Source organism: Mus musculus, chromosome 6 (genome assembly GCF_000001635.26).
Source record: "Mus musculus strain C57BL/6J chromosome 6, GRCm38.p6 C57BL/6J".
Classification (NCBI taxonomy): domain Eukaryota; kingdom Metazoa; phylum Chordata; class Mammalia; order Rodentia; family Muridae; genus Mus; species Mus musculus.
In genome coordinates this window covers 101649845-101671681 of record NC_000072.6, presented here as the reverse complement: position 1 = coordinate 101671681, position 21837 = coordinate 101649845, and the positions used below count along the sequence as shown (strand labels likewise).

Genomic DNA, 21837 nt, shown 5'->3' with positions numbered 1-21837 from the left:
GTGTGTGTGTGTGTGTGTGCATATGCCACACTGTGCATGTGAAGGTCAGAGCATTGCTTTGTGGAATTGGTTCTCTTCTCTTTACATGGGTCCCAGGGATTGAACTCATGTTGTCAGGCTCACTCAGAAAACACTTTGATCTGCTAAGCCATCTCACTGGCCTGAATAAGGAAATGTATTTACTAAAGCATATTTGAAGTTCAGAAACCATCAGAAAACTCCAAGATGTTAAGTGCTCTAAACTATATACATGTGTCTCACTTTTTTCTTTGAAAATCTATGTGTTCACATGAACATATACAGATGCATTCCACCGAGGCTCACTAATCTTTAAATCCTTTAAGCTCTGCATCTCAAAAGTTGCTTTATACAAATGAGTATGGTGCCTTCGCTTCAATGCTAGTCTCTTTCTATTTAAGTCAGTGGCCTTTCTTCTTGTACATGGCTAAGTAAAAAAATCTCTCCCCCTGTCTCCCTCCCCCACTCCTCTCCCCACCTGCAGCAGTCCTGAGAAGTGGCCCTGGGGTCCTGAAAGCCGGAGAGCTAGCCCTGCCCTATTACTGCTGTAACTCATAAGAGAGCAAGCTTTCAACCTCCATGGACAACAAAATGGAGCTGGCCCTGATGGCGAAGGTATAGGTGAGCCAGCCCTGAGGATTCGAGAGCTCAGAATCTGGCCCAGTTTCTCACAGGCTGGGGAAGAGGGCCCCACACCTTGCCTGGGCAGCACAGTGTGGCTGGCTCCGGAGTCATGCATGCAGGTGAGCAAAGCTGATTCTGTCTCCTGCTGATGGTGGCTTTGGGTGGCCTAGCCAGAGCAGTGTTGGAAAGCTTGCCTTAGAAATGCAGATAATGGAGAGCCTGTGCACCAACCAGTTCAGCTACCACCCACACCCAGATCCAGGCGTTGAGATCACCCTAAAATTTCTATCATATGCAAATAGTTAGGATATGTGAAAGAGCCAGCCAGTCCTACTGTTGCAGAGCTTCAGGATCTCCATGACACAGGGTAACAGGGAGGAGTACTGAAGAGGATCCAGTACTGATGGCGCCGCGCCACAGAAGCCACAGATTTCAAAGCAGACCAAAGACTTGTTGCAGTGAACATTTGCAAGTGAAGATGTGTGGATGGAGGATTACACTGTGGGATACGCTGGGACATACTACAGTTTCCATGCTGAGATGTTCTCTGTGCTTTGTTTTTGTTGCTGTTGTTTGTTTGTATGTATGGTTTTATTTTGTGGTGAGGTTGCAATGTCAGAGGGCAGATATGAGAGGATGGGGAGATCAGCAGAACCGGGATACATGATACGAAACTCAGAAAGAATCAATAAAATGTAAAATAATAATAATAAACAACAGACATTTTTCAAAGAAAACTGTCTCTCTCAGCATCTATTGCCTCTGTGTCCTTACCATAGACAAAGGCAGTGTCTCCCTGACACTACCGGGTTTAACCTTTAATGTAGCATATAGCATCCTGAGACCCACATACATGATTAATGGAATCCCCAGCCCATCTCCAAATGAGGTTGTGTCGGCAAGAAGATTTAGTATCCCCTATATACCCTCAAGATAAAAAATTATCTCTGCTTTCGGGAGCAATTTGTCTAAGAAGAGTAATTTTAGAATTTCTCGAGATGGTTTTAGAGGGGCTGACTTCCTGGTGGCTTTCCCCCTTGATTTTATTTCTAACACCTGTTCTGCATGAGCAAGCATAACTTGAAGCTGAGGTAATAGGGGCCCCCGGATGCATAAACTGACTTTTGCCCTTCGTGTGACTCTCTCTACATACCACATATGAGCCTGTGTGCATTAAAAACAAAACAAAAAAACTGTGCTGATACCAGTCCTCAAGTTTTTAACAGGATAGTCCCAGCCATGAGGCTCTCTGTGGTCAGTCTAACTGATGCATTACTGAAACAAAAATATAAAATTGATAGCTGTGGTTGCTTCCTTTAATGCCCAGCTGGTGTGAGCATCTTGCTGTCCCATCTGTGCCTTAGCAGTCAGTGCCTCTACCCGACCACTGCAAGCATATTCTTTTGACTAGAAAGTAAATCTCACCACCCCAAATCTGTTTGCTCTGTCCAACAAACAGCGTTTGTGCTTCTGAAGGAGCCGCCTTGCACAGAAGTCATTTCACATCACCTAATTGTTCCTTCCATTTAGAAAGTTACCATATCCTAACAGTCCATCTCCTGTTGTCTCCAAGTAAGACAGCATTATGGGAAAGTTGGTGTCTGGCCTCCTTGGACATTTCCCTGGGCAGACAAACATCAGGGCATTGAGCCTGTCTGTACATCCCACAACCCTTTGTGAGCCTGCCAGTCACAGAGACAATGGAAGCACAATATTTGAAAGCTCCATGCTGGACTCTGGCAGAGTGTGTTGATCAGCTGTGTGATCTGATGCAAGTGACTCTGTTTCTTTTTTGAGCCAAGATTCCTTATCTGCTATAGAATAGTAGTGGCATCTGTCATCTACAGAATGCAGGCAGGATATTAATTTAGACTCGGGCCAGGCTGTTAGAAGAAAACGAGCTGACATTCACCCAAGCCTTAGCTGACATGGAAGTTTCTATCTTCCACAGATAATAGTCTGGAGGGGAAAATCCCGCACTGGTGGCTGATTCTTTTCCACGCTCAGAAATTCTCATTTCACTCGTTTGCTCTACCATCCCCTGAATTGTATTTTTGCCTGCAGGGTACATGAGTTCTGGTTTGCTAAAAGGAAACTTGCCTAGAGTTTAACAGCACCACCTTTGACACCATGCCTGTCACCTCAGAGACCATTCTGTCAAAGTGAGTGTGGCTATATGACTACACTTAATTGCAGTTGAAAATGGGAAATGTAATCTTTGCAATCCCGCCAAGAGCTATGGAAACAGATTAAGATGGGCAGTTGGACTATTCTACCACAACAAGTGTAAATGCAAGTGAGGGAGGTACAAGTGTCTGGATGTAGAGCTTTCAGTAGTCTTTTCTCTACTTCCCCAGAGGGTTCCATGGATTGAATTCAGGTGTCAAACTAGTGAGGCAAATCTTTCACCCATTGATCTATCTCACGCCATCCAAACTCACGTGCACAGTTTTAAAGCCTCCCTGTAACTCTTGTAGATCTAAAGGACCACATTTTATTCTGTTTGTCTTCTATCAGCTTCTCAGAAAATATAGATAGATAGATAGATAGATAGATAGATAGATAGATAGATAGATAGATAGATGATAGATAGATAGATAGATAGATAGATAGATAGATAGATAGATAGATAGATAGATAGATAGATCTCCTCCCTTCTTATCTACTACAGACCTGAAACTTTCAAAACATCCTTCTGTAGATGCTTCTGACTCTCCTTGATGTCTGCATGATCTTTGACTCTGCTGAGCATCCTCCTCTTCCTGAAACACCATCCATACACAAAGTTCTAGGTTCTCTTTTCCATCAACAGGCACGCCTCAAGGTTCTCCCCCGCCCCCTTCTATATCACCATTCCATTCAGTCTGATTCTTCACCACTTTTATTATTCCTTTTAATGACTACACCTCTTCTCATAAATTATTCTATTCTCTCATATTTATTTTCACAGACTTTGAAATCATTGTATATGTCTGAATGAAGAAATGAATGAAGCCCAGGTTGGCATCAGTTAGATCCATGAGTGTTTGAGCACATGTAGACTGGCTTAGATTTATTACTTAATGCCTAGCATAAATGTGTGTTCTTTTAGTATTAAGTGAATGAGTGAATAAGGTGACACATATTTTTTCTATAAATATCCAATTTAGAGAGAAAATTCCATAAATCCAACACTACATTATTTCTTCACCTGAACCCATAAGACAGCTCATTTGCTTTGTTTCTCGGTTATGCATGTCAATTCTTGCAACATACAAATGTGGATGGTTTTCACTGCAGGTCTTTCTCTGATGCTGGGTTTGTTTCTACAATCTTCTAAATTCGATTTCTATAAAAATCTATCAAATTCTTAAATTTCTGTTAATCCCTGTTCTCAGATCCTAGGCTGACTATTCATTTGAGTAGCTGTTCATTCATTTCACCTCATAATTGCTGTCCACAGTATCCCGTGTTCTACTCCCCTCTGAGCTCTTCCAGGAGCTCCCGGGTTAGACTGCTTGCTGTTAGTATCTGTTGGACCAGGACCGAGAGGCCTCTATCTTACCAAACTTGCTTTCTTGAGCAAATAGCATCATCTTACTCTACGTCTTTGTAAAATAGGAGACCTGTTTAGGGTACAGTGCTGGGCACATAGAGGCCATTCAGTAAATGCAAGGGTTCAAGTCAGTGGGGTGTCAGCTACGGAGATGTCAGAGACAGCATTTGGAATCCAGTTTTTAATCTTTCCTTACCCACCCAGTATCTTTTAGGAGCCTCTGAAAAGTCAGCCTAGGCTTAATGCCCCGTCATAGACAGCCTTTTGTTTCCAAAAGTCAAAACACAAATGCCTGGATTGGCCAGTCAGGAAGATGCTAAAACCATCAGAGAATTTTTAAAGCAATTCAAAGAGAAAATATGCATCTAAAAAAGGTCAGCTTAGTGCCTGGCACAGAATAATTACTCAAGAAATGAAATAGTCTTTGAAGATACTTTAGACGGATATAGATCAGAGTACTAAAAGGAGGATATGGACTTAGAACAACTTTCTGAAGATGGCATAGCAGAAATAAAAAGATTGCATTTTTCTGCCCTGTGGAATTTTGTTGATTAACAAATTTGATCAGCAAAATGTTAAGAAAGATGGCTATTGGTAACCCCAAACAGGAATGTTAGCTGTTAGGGCCAGCTTTCCCCAAACACTCCTGCCAAGATGACCTTTTCTTTTCACCTACAGCATACACTTAGCGTATGCAAGAGATCCTTGTTTTCTGGGCCACTATGATTTGAGCATGGTACTTACCCCAGCTTAATGCAACCCATCCTGTCTGGGGGGTGGGGGTGGGGGACATACAGGGTCAGGGGAACCTATGTCTTCAGAGAGCTACACAAATGACCTTCCAACCTTGAGTGTTTTAATTTATATATTTATTTTTATTTTTTAGTATAGTGAGCTACAAATGTTTAATGATGAATGAAGTTATAAAGACCTTAGAGTTTTCTTCCTTAACAAAAAGCTGCCATGATACCCTGACTGGAAGTGGTCCAAAGCCATAACTGGGCAGGTGCCTCCTCACCCTGCTCTGCACGCCTGTAAACGCCTCATCTCCAAAGCTACAACAGGTCAAGGGGTAGTCTCCCGTCAGCTGGTATTCATTCCTACTCCATGCTTGTCTCTATGCTTCCTGACCCATCTGCTCTAGGTTCTACGAATTTTCCCTGAAGAAGTTTCCTTGGTCTTCCTTCATGGATATATGCCCAGTGTTCCTCCTCCCTAGAATGCCTTCATTTTATTTTTTATCCACTTTCCCTGTCGACTGAGGGAAATCTGTCCTGTAGTAACTCAGTACGCATTGTGAGTTCTCTCTATCTCTAGGCAGCTTCCATTTCCCACAGGAAATCTGTCTCTAAAATGCACCCGGTTTCCCACAGGCAGATTGGCCCTCTCTCTGATATCCCCAAGGTGTTTTAGATATATGTCCCTTAATGTTACATTTTCAGGAATATTTTTATTTCTATTTAGTTTTATCTAAATTAAATTTAGTCCTACTTTTATAGACGAGCAAACCTCGTACCCGTTAATGCGGTTAATGTGCGATGCATGGTGTTTAGATATGTGTGCATGGTGTGGAATGTTTAATTCAGGCTGAAAAATGCTATCTCCTTATTTATCAGCTTATGTGGTAAAAACTTTCTAACTCCTCTCTTTAGATAAAATCTTTTGTTCTAGTCTTGTGAAGTGCAGCTTATCTCAGAGCTATCTTTCTCCACCTTGCTATGAAATAGAGCACTGTAACTTATTGCTTCCAAGTACAAGAGAGGCCCTGTTGATCAGCTTTCTTCCTCCCTCTGGCAACCTAAACCCCCAGCCCCTTGTCACTGCCATTCCATTCTCACATTTTTAGATTCCAAAGTGAGGGAGAGATTGTGCAGCTCTTGTCTTTCTGTGTTGAGCTTATTCTGCTCAACATGACAATCTTCAGGCTGAGATGTGTTTTTATGAATTAAAAGAATGTAATTCTTGTAGTCAAGTATTACTCCACAGCATGGGTTGACTGAATTTGCCCATTCTATTGCCTTCCTTGGATTTGGACAATTGTGGAACACGGACCACAGGAGAGCAGTATCTTTCTGATATATTAACCTTTGTTTTCCCCTTTGGATATGTACCCAGTATTAGGATTTCTGGATCAAATTGGAGTCCTATATTTATATATTTTAGTAACTTCCATATTTTTCTCTATTCATCTTTACTAGGGAAATACACTAGCTTGGTGGGGTTGGCTTTGTTTCCTTAAAGCTTAGTGATATAGAGTGGTTTTGATGTACTTATTTTGAGGAATATCTAGGTCTGCCATCTATTTTCAATCAGCTTATTTATCTTTTTATCACTGACTTTTTTACATTCTAGATTTTTAACACTTTGACAGATAGATAATTGGCTAATATCCTCTTCCACTGTGTACAATGTCTCTACACTCTGTTGATTGTTTCTTTTGCTATGAAAATGATTTTCTGTTTAATGTGATCTCATATGTCATATTTATTTTCTTTCCATGCTTTTGAGGTCTGATACCCCAAACTTCTTGTCTCTTTTTAACACCGTGAAGCATTTCTTCCATGTTTTGTCTAGTAGTTTCATAGTTTAAAACTGTGTACCTCATCTTTCTTCGTTATTTCATGTTTTACAGCCAATAAACCATGGAAATGTTAATTGTTTTATCTCAGCTTTCTACCTCCCCAGCACTATTGATGGAAAAACATTAAGATTTCTCTTATAGACATTCTGTGACTTCACCAAAAATTGACCAACTAAACATGTGTGCACTTGATTATAGGTTTGTTGGTTTAGATGTTGTATTAGAGTTCTCTAGAGTCACAGAATTTATGGGTAGTCTCTATATAGTAAAGGAATTTGTTGATGACTTACAGTCTGCAGTCCAGTTCTCAACAACGGTCAGCAGCAGCTGTGAATGAAGTCCAAGGATCTAGCAGTTGCTCAGTCCCACAAGGCAAGCAGACAAAGGAGAGAGTGCAAATCTTCCTTCTTCCAATGTCTTTATTGTAGGTCTCCAACAGAAGGTGTAGCCCAGATTAAAGGTGTGTGCCACTATGCCTTTAATCCCAGATGACCTTGAACTCAGAGGTCTCCCTGTCTTAATCTTGTGGAATTCATAGCCACTATGCCTCAAGATCTCCATGCCAAGCTCCAGGTCAGAAATTTATCTTCCAGCCTCCAGATTAGGATCACTGGTGATCCTCCAATTCTGGATTGTAGTTCATTCCAGATAGAGTCAAGTTGACAACCAGGAATAACCACTACAGGTGTCATGTATTTATTGGCAATGGTGTGCTGTTTTAGTTAGGAACCCTTCATAGTATATTTTGCAGGCAGCTAGGGTAAGACCTCCTACTCTGCTCTTTTTGTTTTAAGATTTTTAGGCTAGTCTAAATATTGTGTTGATTCCTATGAATGTCAGGATGTTTTCAGTCCTGTAAGAAAAAAGTATCATTAACATTTTGAGAGGAATTGAAATAATATATAAATCACTTTGGGTAAAATGCACATTTGAACAATATTGATTCTTCAAATCCATGAACATGGTGTCTTTCATCTCTTCCCTTTAACATCTTTCATCGATGTTTTATGATTTTTCATTGTAGTGATGTCTGACCTATATAGTTAAATTGATCCTAAGATTTTTGTAAGTTTTGTTGTATAAGTGGAATTACTCTCTTGATTTTTATTTCAGCTACCCTGCTGTTGGGCTTTGGCAAGGTTGCTGATTTCTGTGCATTTCCAGTCTGGATTTTTCAGTCATAACAATTCTTGGTGGAATCCTTGGGGTTCCTTGTGTTTAGGGGATCATGCTATCTCCATACCTGGATAATCTGACTCCTTCTTTAGCTTAGATTTAGCTTTGATTCCCTTCCTTCTGACTGCTTTGTTCAGGTCTTTACAACTCTTACGTGAAAGAGATAAAAAAAAAGATATCTATGTCATGTTTCAGATCTAAGAGGAAAACTTTCAGTTTAGCTCATTGCATTCAATTCTACCTGTTAGCTTCTCTTTTTTCTTTATATTTATTCTTTTCATATACAATACATCCTAGCCACAGACTCCCTTTCCCCCACTCCACCCAGTCCCTTCCCTCTCCCCATTTCTCTCACACAGATCCACCTCTCCTTCCCTTCCCCCTCCTCCTTTTCCCCCTCCTCATATTCCTCTTCCTTCTCTTCTTCCTCCATTCCCTTCAGAAAAAAAAAAAAAAAAAAAAGCAAGCTTCCCAGGGATATCTGACATGCCATAATAAGACACAAGAGTACTGGACACATACCTTCATATCAATGCTGGACAAGGTAACCCACTAGGAAAAAAAAGGGGGGGGGGGTCTGAGAGCAGGCAAAAGAATGAGAAACAGCTTCTTCTCCCAATGTTAGAAATACCACAAAAACCCTATGATGAACAACCACAGCAAACATGCAGAGGACCTAGGGCAGAGCCATGCAGGCTCTGTGACTGCTTCTTGGCCTTAATGTGTTGAAGTACATCCCTTCTGTGCCTCCCTTATGCAGCATTTGTGTCTTGACAGAATGGTAAATTCCAAGAGGTCCCTTTCTTCATCACAGAGATGATAGAGTTCTGTCTTTCATCCTGATAGTATGATGTACTACATTTATTGATTTGCATATGTTAGACCATATTTGCATCTCTCATGAATCTCATTATACTTAATTAGGATTATTTTAGTCAACCTCTTCAGTGTACTGTTATATTTAGTTGCTAGTATTGTACTAAGGATTTTTGTATCTGTGTTCATCACTGATATTATCTATAATTCCCTGTCCCTTTGTCTCTCCATCTCTGTCTGTCTCAGTCTCTGTGGGTGTGGGTGTGGGTGTGGGTGTGAGTGTGAGATAGAGCCTCTCCCTAAATCCAGATCTAACTGATTCAGCTAGACTTACTGGCCTGTGAGCTACAGGAATGCACCTTTTTCGGCCTCTCAAACACTAAGATTACAGGTACAGTCCATCTTACTTTTACATTTGTGCTAGGGATCTGAACTCAGACCCTCATGCTGGTGCAACACCTTACCCACTGAGCCATCTTCCTTGATCCATTTTTGGTTAATTTTGTTCTCTTCTCTGGTCCTGACATTAAGATAATGCTAACTTTGCAGCGTGTGTTAAAGCAATTCCTTCCTCTTTTTTTCTTCAGAAATAAGAAGTATGATAAGAGTTAGTTTTCTGTTAATATTCAGGATACATCAGCAGGGATGGCATCTGGTCCTGGAATCTTTGATAGCAGAGTTGCTATTAGTCATTCAGTGATGCCATTTGTTTTTAGTTTTTTGCTATTTTCTTTTCCTTCATCATTTACTCTCAATAGTGAAGGTACAGACAAGAATTTGTTCATTTCTCCTAGATTATTAAATATATGCATACTTATGATTAATTATATGATTCTTTGTATTTGTTTTATTTTCATTAATTGGAGACTGTAGTTCAGATTATGCTTTCTGTATTTTATGTTTCATATAGCTGACTGTGTTATGGATTCTCTATATTTTTTTTCACTGTCCATTTTATTTATTTTTGACTCTGATCTTGATGACTTCTTTCCTACCTTGTTTTTTTTATTTTTAATATTGTGTTTTTATCAACTCACATATTTTTAAAACATGATGGATTGACACTGATTTAAGACTTGATGGTGACTTCAATATCTTATCTTTGGCACTATAATACATGTTTTTTTTTTCTTAAGAAATCAATATAATAATTCTAATAACTACTGGAAAAAGAGTAGAAAGTACACACTTTCACATTTGATAAAATTGATTACCATGCAAAGGATAATCTATGCTAGGATTTGAGGGGGTTGTTAATTAAAGTTGTTCATTAACAATTTTATGCATTTATAAAATTCATTCTAATTACTCTTATCCCTGACCTTCTCTTATCTCCCTCCCACCCCTGCCCACTTCCCCTCCTCTCTACAATTCCCTGTTCCACATCCTTCTAACTTTCTGTTTTGTGATTCAGTGCACTTAACAGGAACTATGTGACCACTGGAATTTGTCAAGCTCCTCAGTGAGGGCAAAACTGAAGACAAAAACTGTTCCATACTAGAATCTCAATTTCTCTCTCTCTCTCTCTCTCTCTCTCTCTCTCTCTCTCTCTCCCTCTCTCTCTCCCTCTCTCTCTCTCATCACACACATACACACACACACACACTTCACATACATAAACCACCCACACATATACACACATGCACACAAACAACATACGCACACACATATATACACATGTGCGCACACATACATACTTCATATACACAAACCACGCACACATACAACACACAAACATACACACACCATACATACCACACATACCATACACACTACACACACTCACACACAACTCACAACAATAAATAAATACTGGGACCTTTAATCTAAAAGAGAGCAAGGTTGGCGTTTCAGAATATTTGGAAGGAGAAAGATGAGAAAATGATGTGATCATATTATAATATAAAAAAAAACAGAATGAATCATTTTTAGATGAACATTAAAATACTATATGATTTTTCCTCTAAATATATTGCCAAATTAATTTTGCTGTATGCTTTATCAAAACATTAATAAAAATGAAAGATGAATAAAACCAAACTCAAATTCATAGGTAAATGACATTTGGAGCTGGGTCTTCAGGAGACAGACTCCGAGGAGCTCATGACCATGGTGGTGTTAATGGCTTTATTTGGAACAGAAGCTGAAGTGCAGCTGGCACCTTTACTACCCCTTGCTATGTGATCTCCTATGCCGTGTATGAGGCATAAGTTCCTCCCTAGCTGTTGGCACTATGGCCTTTGGCTTTATAGCCTTAGGAACAAGAGGTAAATAAATTCCTATTCTATTAAAATAACCTGGTCTCTTGTGATTGGATTACCTCACTAAGGATGATATCCTCCAGATACATCCATTTGCTCAAAAATTTCATAAATTCATTGTTTTTAATAGCTGAGTAGTACTCCATTGTGTAAATATAGCACATTTTCTGTATCCATTCCTCTGTTAAGGGACATCTGGGTTCTTTCCGGCTTCTGGCTATTATAGATAAGGCTGCTATGAACATAGTGGAGCATGTGTCCTTATTACCAGTTGGAACACCTTCTGGGTATATGAATAGGAAAGGTATTGCTAGATCTTCCAGTAGTACTATGTACAATTTTCTGAGGAACTGCCAGACTGACTTCCAGAGTGGTTGTACAAGCTTGCAATCCCAACAGCAATGAAGGAGTGTTTCTCTTTCTCCACATCCTCGCCAGCATCTGATGTCACCTGAATTTTTTTATCTTAGCCATTCTGACTGGTGTGAGGTGGAATCTCAGGGTTGTTTTGATTTGCATTTCCCTGATGATTAAGGATGTTGAACATTTTTTCAGGTGCTTCTCAGCCATTCAGTATATGCACTCTCTGATAAGTGGATATTAGCCCAGAAACTTAGAAAACCCAAGATACAATTTGCAAAACACAAGAAAATCAAGAAGAAGGAAGACCAAAGTGTGGATACTTCATTCCTCCTTAGAATAGGGAACAAAATACCCATGAAAGGAGTTACAGAGACAAAGTTTGGAGCTAAGATGAAAGGAAGGACTATCCAGAGACTACCCCACCCAGGGATCCATCTCATAATCAGCCACCAAACCCAGACACTATTGCATATGCCAGCAAGATTTTGCTGAAGGGACCCTGATATAGCTGTCTCGAATGAGGCTATGCCAGTGCCTGGCAAATAGAGAAGTGGATGCTCACAGTCATCTATAGGATGGAACACGGGGCCCCCAATGAAGGAACTAGAGAAAGTACTCAAGGAGCTGAAGGGATCTGCAACCCTATAGGTGTAACAACAATATGAACTAACCAGTGCCCCCAGAGCTTATGTCTCTAGCTGCATATGTAGCAGAAGATGGCCTAGTCAGCCATCATTGGGAAGAGAGGCCCCTAGGTCTTGCAAACTTTATATGCCCCAGTACAGGGGAACACCAGGGCCAAGAAGTGGGAGTGGGTGGGTAGGGGAGCAGAGCAGGGGGGGCGAGTATAGGGAACTTTTGGGGTAGCATTTGTAAATAAAGAAAATATCTAATAAAAGAAAAAAAAGAAAGCCCCCCCAAATAACCTGGTCTCAGAGATTTGTGATAATAAAAGAATCAGGCTATGACACCCACCAACGAAACAAAAAGGCTGTAAGGACTGTATATGTGTGTACTTTCCTCTGAGATGACCAGAAATAAACAGAAAGAGAAAGAAAAAAGTTCTTTCACCAAAAGTCACTGGAAAAGAAAAAGAAAATCTCAGAAAATTCAGTCACTTAACTAAAACCCACGGCAGTGTGGGCAGAAGAAATACAATCTTGGGATTTTGAAGAAGCAGTACAATGCATACACTAAGAAAAGCAGCCTTCTTGCTCAGAGAATCTTTCCCACTTGTATTTGCCAAAATAAATCTCTAAAATGTGTTTGGTTACTCCTTCTCTAAACACCATTTTGGGCTTGAATTAAAATGTGATAACTGGGCTGTAAACGTTATAGAGAGGTTCAATATAATACAACCAACTTCAGGCTAGGGAGGTGACTCAGTGATTGGCAGTCCTGCCATAAGCAAGAGACCTGGAGTTCAGATACCTGGAGCCCATGTAAATTTGAGATGGATGTGGCAACCCACGAAAAATTTCAGTCTTAGGAGAGGGAGATGGGATCTCTGGAGCAAGATAGTTAGGGAGCCTGGCTATATATTAAGGAGTTCACTGTATTTGATTGACAGACTCTGCCTAAAAGAATGGACAAGTATGGACAAGTGTGATCAGAAAGGTGCCTATCATTCATGTGTACACACAGGTACATGCCCCACCTTCACACACACACAGAGAGAGAGAGAGAAAGAGAGAGAGAAAGAGAGAGGGAGTACATATACATTCAGACATTCAGGCATACATTAAAAAGAGGGGAGTACATAGAACTAGACACTTCTGTTGACTAACTGTCCTGGCATATCAAAGAAAGCCGTGATATATGTGGACACAAGTAAAGTCCATGCTCACATTGAGGTTTCTGACATTTTTATGCTGACATGGTGACCTGTCCACTTCTTGTGAGGGTTGGTAATCCAATATTTCATATCTTAGGAGGTGGAGATGGAATCTCTGGAGCAAGCTGGTTAGGAAGACTGGCTATATATATGGAGGAGCTCTGTGTTTGAGAGACTGAATGACTGTTAATACCCTGATAGGGAAAGAATAAGAGCTTATTTCTACCCCCCCCCCGCCCCACACACACACAGCCCTCAGCCCTCCTCCAAATTCCAGCGCCTGAAGTAAGTCACCCTATATCTTCATAAAAAGCTGTTGGAGCCAGAGAAAAACAGGCAGGATAGAATTAAGAAAAATGGATGTATCCCACTGACCCTGCTTGTAGAAGAGAGTCGTAGAGAAGGTGTGAATTATTAGTACAGTAGAAAAATATTTTATTTAAGAACCATATCTTCACAGCTCTGCCTGAAGGGTTTCACTCAGCTGCAAAGTAAAATAAAATAAAATATATGTAAGATTCACAGCTCAAGGTGCTCACAGATCCATCATGTTGTGAGCAAGAGAGTCATAAAACCATCAGCAAAAGAAGGCACAGCGGGTATCTCAACTTGTAAACCATTAGGCTCCTGGGCATGCATCCTACTTCATCCCGGGGACAAAGAGGCACCTGAAATGAATTTCCCAGCTCCATATGTGAAATGCTTTTTCTGAAAAATAAAGCTTATCTTTCCAGGAGCCAAGTTTGGGATTTACTGTGGATTTGTTTTGCGTTCATCTCTGCCAATAAATTAAGCATGTTTATGTTTTAGATCCTCACAATGCAAAGAATATATCACCAAATGTTACATAAAGAAGAGGAGGAAGAAAGGAGGGGGAAAGAAGACCAGAAGGAGTGGGAAGGGAAAGGAAAAATGGAAAACGAGGTTGAGAGAAGAGAAGGAAGGATAGAGGTATGGAGGGAACGAATGAAAGGGGAAAGAGGGAAGAAGTCAGGGAAGAAAAGAGAGGGAGAGAAGAAGGAAGGAAGAAAGGAGGAGGGAGGGAGGGAAAGGAGAGAGTAGGAGATCATAGGGGAGGGTAGGAGAGGGGAAGAGATGGGAGGTGAAGGGAGGAAATGATAGGGGAGGGGAGGGGAGGGGAGGGGAGGGGAGGGGAGGGGAGGGGAGGGGAGGGGAGGGGAGGGGAGGGGAGGGGAGGGGAGAAATCTGTCCAGCCCTGAGCACTTTCACCTGTGTCTGCAGCAGGGTCGATCTGCATTTGTTCATCCATCTTGGTATGACCTCTGCAACCGGAGGACACTGGGGCTTGTTACAGGTCACACTGTAAGCAGCAGGGGTAGCTTTGAGTTTTTCCTCTTTCTTCTTTCAAAGACAGGTTTTTAACCCCAGCCCTATTGCTGTGTGAAGCTGACAGCTCCTTGTTCTGTGGGATGCACTATCCCCTGTAGGAGCTCAGTTTGTCTTGTACTAGGCTGATGCCAACAGCACGAGACCCCAAAGCAGTGATGTAAAAAAATGTCTACACTGTGCATAACTCCTGAGACACAGAAGTTCAGCTAGTTTCCCTGAGAACTGTGGATCCCACTGTAGACCAGACGGTATGCGCAACAGCCTGCGGCAGGATGCAAATCACAGGCAGTATTGTGTGCAATGCTGACTTTTTTTAATTAGATATTTTCTTCATTTACATTTATTCTTCTTCTTTTTTTTAGATATTTTCTTTACTTACATTTCAAATGCTATCCTGAAAGTCCCCTATACCCTCCCCCAACCCTGCTCCCCTACTCACCCACTCCCACTTCTTGGCCCAGGCGTTCCCCTGTACTGGGGCATATAAAGTTTACAAGACTGAGGGGCCTCTCTTCCCAATGATGGCTGACTAGGCCATCTTCTGCTACATATGCAGCTAGAGACATGAGCTCTGGGGGTGCTGGTTAGTTCATATTGTTGTTCCACCTATAGGGTTGTAGACCCCTTCAGCTCCTTAAGTACTTTCTCTGGCTCCCCATTGGCAGCCCTGTGTTCCATCCTATAGATGACTGTGAGCATCCACTTCTGTATTTGCCAGGCACTGGCTTAACCTCACATGAGACAATTATATCAGGATCCCTTCAGCAAAATCTTTCTAGCATATGCAATAGTGTCTGGGTTTGGTGGCTGATTATGGGATGGATCCCTGGGTTTGGGTAGTCTCTGGGTGGTCCATCCTTTCATCTTAGCTCCAAACTTTGTCTCTGTAACTCCTTTCATGGGTATTTTGTTCCCTATTCTAAGGAGGAATGAAGTATAACTGGTAAGAAGGACACATGCTCCACTATGTTCATAGAAGCCTTATTTATAATAGCCAGAAGATGGAAAGAACCCTCAACAGAGGAGTGGATACAGAAAATGTGGTACATTTATACAATGGAGTACTACTCAGCTATTAAAAACAATGAATTTATGAAGTTCTTGGGCAAAAGGATTTATCTGGAGGCAATGCTGACTTTTTAATAAAAAAAAAAATCAGTGAAGAAAGCCAGGTGTATCTTTTCATTCTCAGACAAGCTCCGAGTCTCGTCCGTACAGGAGATCCAGGAGTGCTCCCAACTGTGGCAGGAGATATTTGCTCCAAGGTGGTGATACTCTGATAAGACTTGGCAAATGGTTTTGGTCTTTATTCTAGTAAAATTATCTGTCATTGGTGGCAGAAAATTATTGTGAATCTGAGTGTAATAGACTTTTCTTGGATTTGACTATATGACTGTCAGGTTCTCATTGAGAACTTGGTAAATCTGATTAGTGACTCACAGGGCCTAGAGTATCCCTGGTTATACAGTAACAAAATTTGACTTCACTCTGTGGCTATGGCTCCTATAGTGATCAATTGTCCACCTTAACATCTATTGCTTCTGTGAGCCCATATTAGTGGGGTACTCTCAAAACCTATTCTCTTTGCTAGCTCATCAACAGCAACACACACACACACACACACACACACACACACACACACACACACACACACACAAAAGAGACAGAGACAGAAACAGGGAGACAAAGAAAGAGCTAGCATAATAACAGCATAAGTGACATTGTGACAATAGTCAGATACCTCATTACAAGCATGTCTTAAGCTCTTTATGTACACATAGGTTCACATATGTACAAATAAACGTGCAAGGTGAATAACAACCTTACAACCTTGCAACCTGTGATGCCAACTGCAGTCATCATCCATGATGCCAGCCACCTCCATTTAAACAGATTGGTCCTTTTTGACCTGAGCCCACCAGTTAGGCAAGGTTGGCTGGCCAGCGTGCCCTGGGGATCCCCCTGGCTCAGCCTGAGATTATGAGCACGTGCTATCACACCTAACTTTTTATACGGTCTTCACTTCATTACCTGCAGGGCAAGTGCTTTAGCGATCGAGCTGCCAGCATCCTACTTGCCCCGGTTATGACATTTTCACATGGATCTGGGGTCCTACTTTGTTGTCAACCATTCCCCTCCCTTATTGCCCTTCCTCTTCCCAGCTGCTGGGTCTCTGCTCTTCTGGCATCTTTTTTCCCCCTAGATATTTTTCTCCTCTGGCCTCTTAAACTTTCATTAAGATTAATTCTCCCAGCCTATTATCCTTATTTAGTTTCCTGAACTACACATTGATACACATACATAAGAATATGCACATGGAATTTTAAATCTGGTTCCACATATGAGAAAAAGTATTTGTGTTTTGTCTTTCTATCTTACGTTGCTTAACATGGTGATTTCCAGTTCTATCATTCTCTTGCAAATGTCATGATCTTATTTCTCTTTCTTACTACGTAAAATTCATTGTATATGAATATCAGATTTTCTTTCTCTCTCTGTTGACGGGCATCCATGAAGAATCTGTTTCCTGACTGTAGTGATCTGAGCAATAATAAACCTAGATGTGCAAAGGTCTCTGGTGTGTTGACATAGAGTGACATAAACTAGAATGCTGTTCTAGTTTCGGTTTTCTAAGAAGCCTGAAACTGAATTCTATAGTAGCTTCGATTGACATTCCCACAAACAGCGGAAGGAGTTCTTCTCTCCCCCCATTCTCACCAGCATGTACTGTCATTTGTTTTCCTGACTAGAGCCATTTGGACTAGACTTAAATGGAATCTTCATACAGTCTGATCTTCATTTCCCTTAGAGCTAGAGGGATGAAACACTTGTTCAAGTATTTACTGACTAAGGGGGCGGAGAATATTCTCCAACCCCACTTTACAGACAAAGAAACTGAGGTCGAAGGATGTAAGTACTGTCATGGGGATCAGGTCTAGATAAAATGCCAATCTGTTTACCTTTCTTTTTCTATAAAGAGTTTCCAACATACACTGCTATAGATAGAAAGTCTAACTGGCTTTTTAGTAAGTCAGACAATCTCTACAATTACCAACCACAGACAGCTTTGCTTCTCTATGACACAGTGCTGTCTCCTTCCTATTGATGATACGATTGTGGATCCACAACCACACAGTACAATCTGAAAACACTTTAGAACCACACAGTAAAAGAACAGAACTTTTATTTAAAAAAAAAAAAAAAAAAAAAAAAAAGCACATGCCCCAAATTATAACCAGACTTGAGACAACTTCAGTAGTACTTTAAAGTCATTAAGCATCACTCATTACAGTGTGATAGCTGGTAAATTTTCTTCTTATACTTTATATGTGACTAGGTTACCTCACAATACAAATAAGACAAACTCACTGCATAATGAGTTGACCTGTGATATCAGTTTATTTTCTCCCCTTTTTCATTTGTAACTTATTTATGGGGAAAAATGAATCACTCCTATGGAAGAAACATCAGTGTCACATATATATTTTTCAACTTCTTTCTTAAACCATTATTATGTGAAGAGTATGCAAAATAAGAAGGAATGGGTCATGACTTTCTAACACCTGTGTTATAAAATTTCAGACTCTACATTTTGTTCATCACACCTGAATGGTTCTACTAACCTGATCTTTGTATTTGCTGTGAATTGTATGGTTTCTTTATGAGATGCTAGACCAATACTTTTGTTAAGACACTTCATAAGTGGCATAGTCTTCTGCTTGGAAGGGCAACATGTTGGATTTTTCTTTCTCTCCAACTTTTGCTTCTGACTTTCATATTCTGCTTTTCTTGGCTAAAAAGAATCTATAAGCCTTGTAAGCAGATATAAATACATGTGAAACTGTAACAAAATCCCAAATTACTGATTCTTTTAATGATTCCTGTAACATTTGTGGATTGTTCTTCTGTGCTAAACATTGAGTTAGGCACTGGAGGCAGGAAAAATCCAGGGACTTTGCCATCCAAGACTTAAGTCTTATGAGAAAAGTAGCCCTGGTATCAATCGGTATCGGTGAAGCAAACCCCAACCTAGTGTTTTTGAGACCCAGAGAGATTCAACCAGGCAAGAAGTAAGAAAAATAAGCTTTTGGAGGAGGTTTGAGAGATCTCAGTTCCTGTTGATCAGAGCCAGCAATGCTTGGCTAACATGAGCTAGATTCAAAAACGAGGAAGATTTAAAGAGGTGAGGTCAATAATGTAAGTCCCAAGGCAAAGGAGCCAATGAGCCAAGGTGCATGTGTTGGGAGTAGAGGGCATGTGCCTGGCTGGCGTGAGCCAAGGGCGAACATGGGAAGTAAGCTGAGAGCCTCAGTGAAGGAGGGCATAGGAAGCCATTCTGGATAAGAGCTTGCTGCTTTAGGACAAGTCATTTATAAAATCTCTACTTATCCAAGGTACAAGGTCTTGGATAGTCAGGGAGACCTGACATAAAGGTCAGATAGCCTCCAAATGATTGAAAAATATCCCATCAGTACACTATGCCTTTATCAAATAGGGTTTTACCAAGGTTACTACTGACACACACAAGACACCACACACACACACACACACACACACACACACCCTCCAAAACAGGCAGAAACCCAACTTCTAATCAGGTTTTACAATATGCGAATCTCCTTGATATTATATCTGATTTTTTTTCTACCAGTGAACAAAATGCTTATAATCTTCCATTCCTCATCCTACACCATACATTGCTTGCATTGAGTAACCCATAATTCTTCTCTCCGAATATTCTTCTTGTTCACTTACTAATGGCACGGTGATTTTGAAGAAAATTCTTAAATAGATCTCTTTAGGCAAAACTGGGGTCCTCTGTGGAAGACTTACATCCCTCAGTATACCACAGGAAGCTAAGTATTTAACATTGCGCATGTCTGGGGCCATTTAGAAAGCTTTTTAGGTAAGTAGAAACAACAAAAATCAGTGTTTATTGTCTTTATTTTTATCATTGTAGTCACTTTCCATATGTGGAGGAGTTCTTATACCTCTCCTACACTGGTGCATCCAAGACTAAATGCCAACGGAAGAATAGGTACTTCCGTGCCACTGTGAGCGACCATGAGCACAGGGCTCTCTAAAAGAAGACCAGAGGGTAACTGCCTCTCACTGAGCAACTCTAATGTGGGGAATTGTTCTGCAAAGCACATCTTTCCTTCTACAGATCCATGTTCCTGCTCCAAATCATTCAGATGACTTAAAGAAAGGGATGAAGAGATACTTTAAAGGTACACGGTACCTGTAATGTAAAAAATAGAATTTTTGACATCTGGGGTGGCGAAGAGGGAAGTAAATAAACTAAGTTTGGTCAATGCAGCTGCTCGGGGTTTTTAGTTGTCTGTCTTTGAATGGAAACAACAAGGGACATGGGAAGTGGAGGAGAAGCACACATGGCTGCTGTGTGGGCCTGGCACTACTTTTACATCAATTACTTAACATAATTCACGGCATGTCAAAACATCCCTGGGAAGTAGATGAGAGGTGACAGATGTTATTTTTTTTTCCTTTCAAGATAAAGTCATTAAAAAGAGACCTGAATACATTTCTCAAGTAAAAGGATCCAAAGTGATGAATATAAACAGCACATAGCAGGGCATGCATATCTCTACCTCTCAACACAAATCTCCAAGCTCTGTCTTTACCCAGCTTCACTGGTTAACATCCAAAGGCAGACAGAAGTAAAAGAACACAGTGATCCACTGAGCAGTTTTTCACATGTCTGGATTTTATACAGGTTCACACTGGACTAAATAATGAAAACTATTAACATCCAGAAAGATGGGTGATCAGAAGTAACAGTAGTATTGGGGTATGTGCACACACATGATTTCTCAGATGAATATCTGAGAATTGGGGCGGGGTACAGATGAAACCTAAGAAAACAGTCCTCTGGGTAACTTGAGTTCTGAAAGTAGGCTGACTCCAAAGCCACTTTTCCATGAAAGAGAGGCTCAAGAGAATAGACTTCTTTGGTTCAAAGAAGCATTCTGAGAGAAGGCTTTTCCACATCTGTTTTATTCCTTTGTTCGATCAGTTTAGCCTCTGTAGCATTTGGCAGTAAGAGAAAACCACGGGGAATCCTGTAGAGACAGAAGAGCTGAGATGACTGTAGTTTTCCTGGAAAAATATCCGTGTGCACAAACAAGATGAGAAGCTAAAACTGAGGGCCAGAGATATGCATTCAAATATCCACTTGAACCTGAAATTACATTTCTCAAAAGTATTGCATTTGGTCGTTTTTTGAAATGTTGTTGAAGCCAACATTTGAGTTAGTGAGAGCATACTCTACTGTTCTTAAGATAAATAATAATTGCCGAGTGGTGATGTAACTACTCTCCTGTCCCGACTTTTTGAGGACCAACCTTCTGGGTTAATGTGAGCTGAGCTAAAAATATTGATTTCAGAAATGAGTATGAAATGTTGTGACTTCCAATTATGCTAAGAAATTGGTCTTTGAAATTCTGAATTATGAAAGGATAAAGCAGTTCCAATTTAATCTTTGAAATAGGACTTTATTTAGCGTGCTCCACCAACTTCTGAGGAAAGAGCTTAAGTCGAGGTTAATGGCTGCTGTGTAAAATTGTGAACTGGCGCCCTCCAGTGGCAAAGTTCGGCGTTTTTCATCAAGTAAAATTTGAAGTACTTTCTTTTTTTTTTTTTTTTTTTTCCATTTTTTATTAGGTATTTAGCTCATTTACATTTCCAATGCTATACCAAAAGTCCCCCTTACCCACCCACCCCCACTCCCCTACCCACCCACTCCGCCCCTTTGGCCCTGGCGTTCCCCTGTACCGGGGCACACAAAGTCTGCGTGTCCAATGGGCCTCTCTTTCCAGTGATGGCCGACTAGGCCATCTTTTGATACATATGCAGCTAGAGTCAAGAGCTCAGGGGTACTGGTTAGTTCATAATGTTGTTCCACCTATAGGGTTGAAGATCCCTTTAGCTCCTTGGGTACTTTCTCTAGCTCCTCCATTGGGAGCCCTGTGATCCATCCATTAGCTGACTGTGAGCATCCACTTCTGTGTTCGCTAGGCCCCGGCATAGTCTCACAAGAGACAGCTACATCTGGGTCCTTTCGATAAAATCTTGCTAGTATATGCAATGGTGTCAGCGTTTGGATGCTGATTATGGGGTGGATCCCTGGATATGGCAGTCTCTACATGGTCCATCCTTTCATCTCAGCTCCAAACTTTGTTTCTGTAACTCCTTCCATGGGTGTTTTGTTCCCACTTCTAAGGAGGGGCATAGTGTCCACACTTCAGTCTTCATTTTT

At 40.8% G+C, this 21837-nt stretch overlaps 1 pseudogene; it reads right to left on the bottom strand.

The window, feature by feature from the left end:
- Window positions 1–18939: 18939 nt before the first annotated feature.
- On the bottom strand, window positions 18940–21353 carry Gm32453 (annotated as a pseudogene).
- Between the last annotated feature and the right edge of the window lie 484 nt (window positions 21354–21837).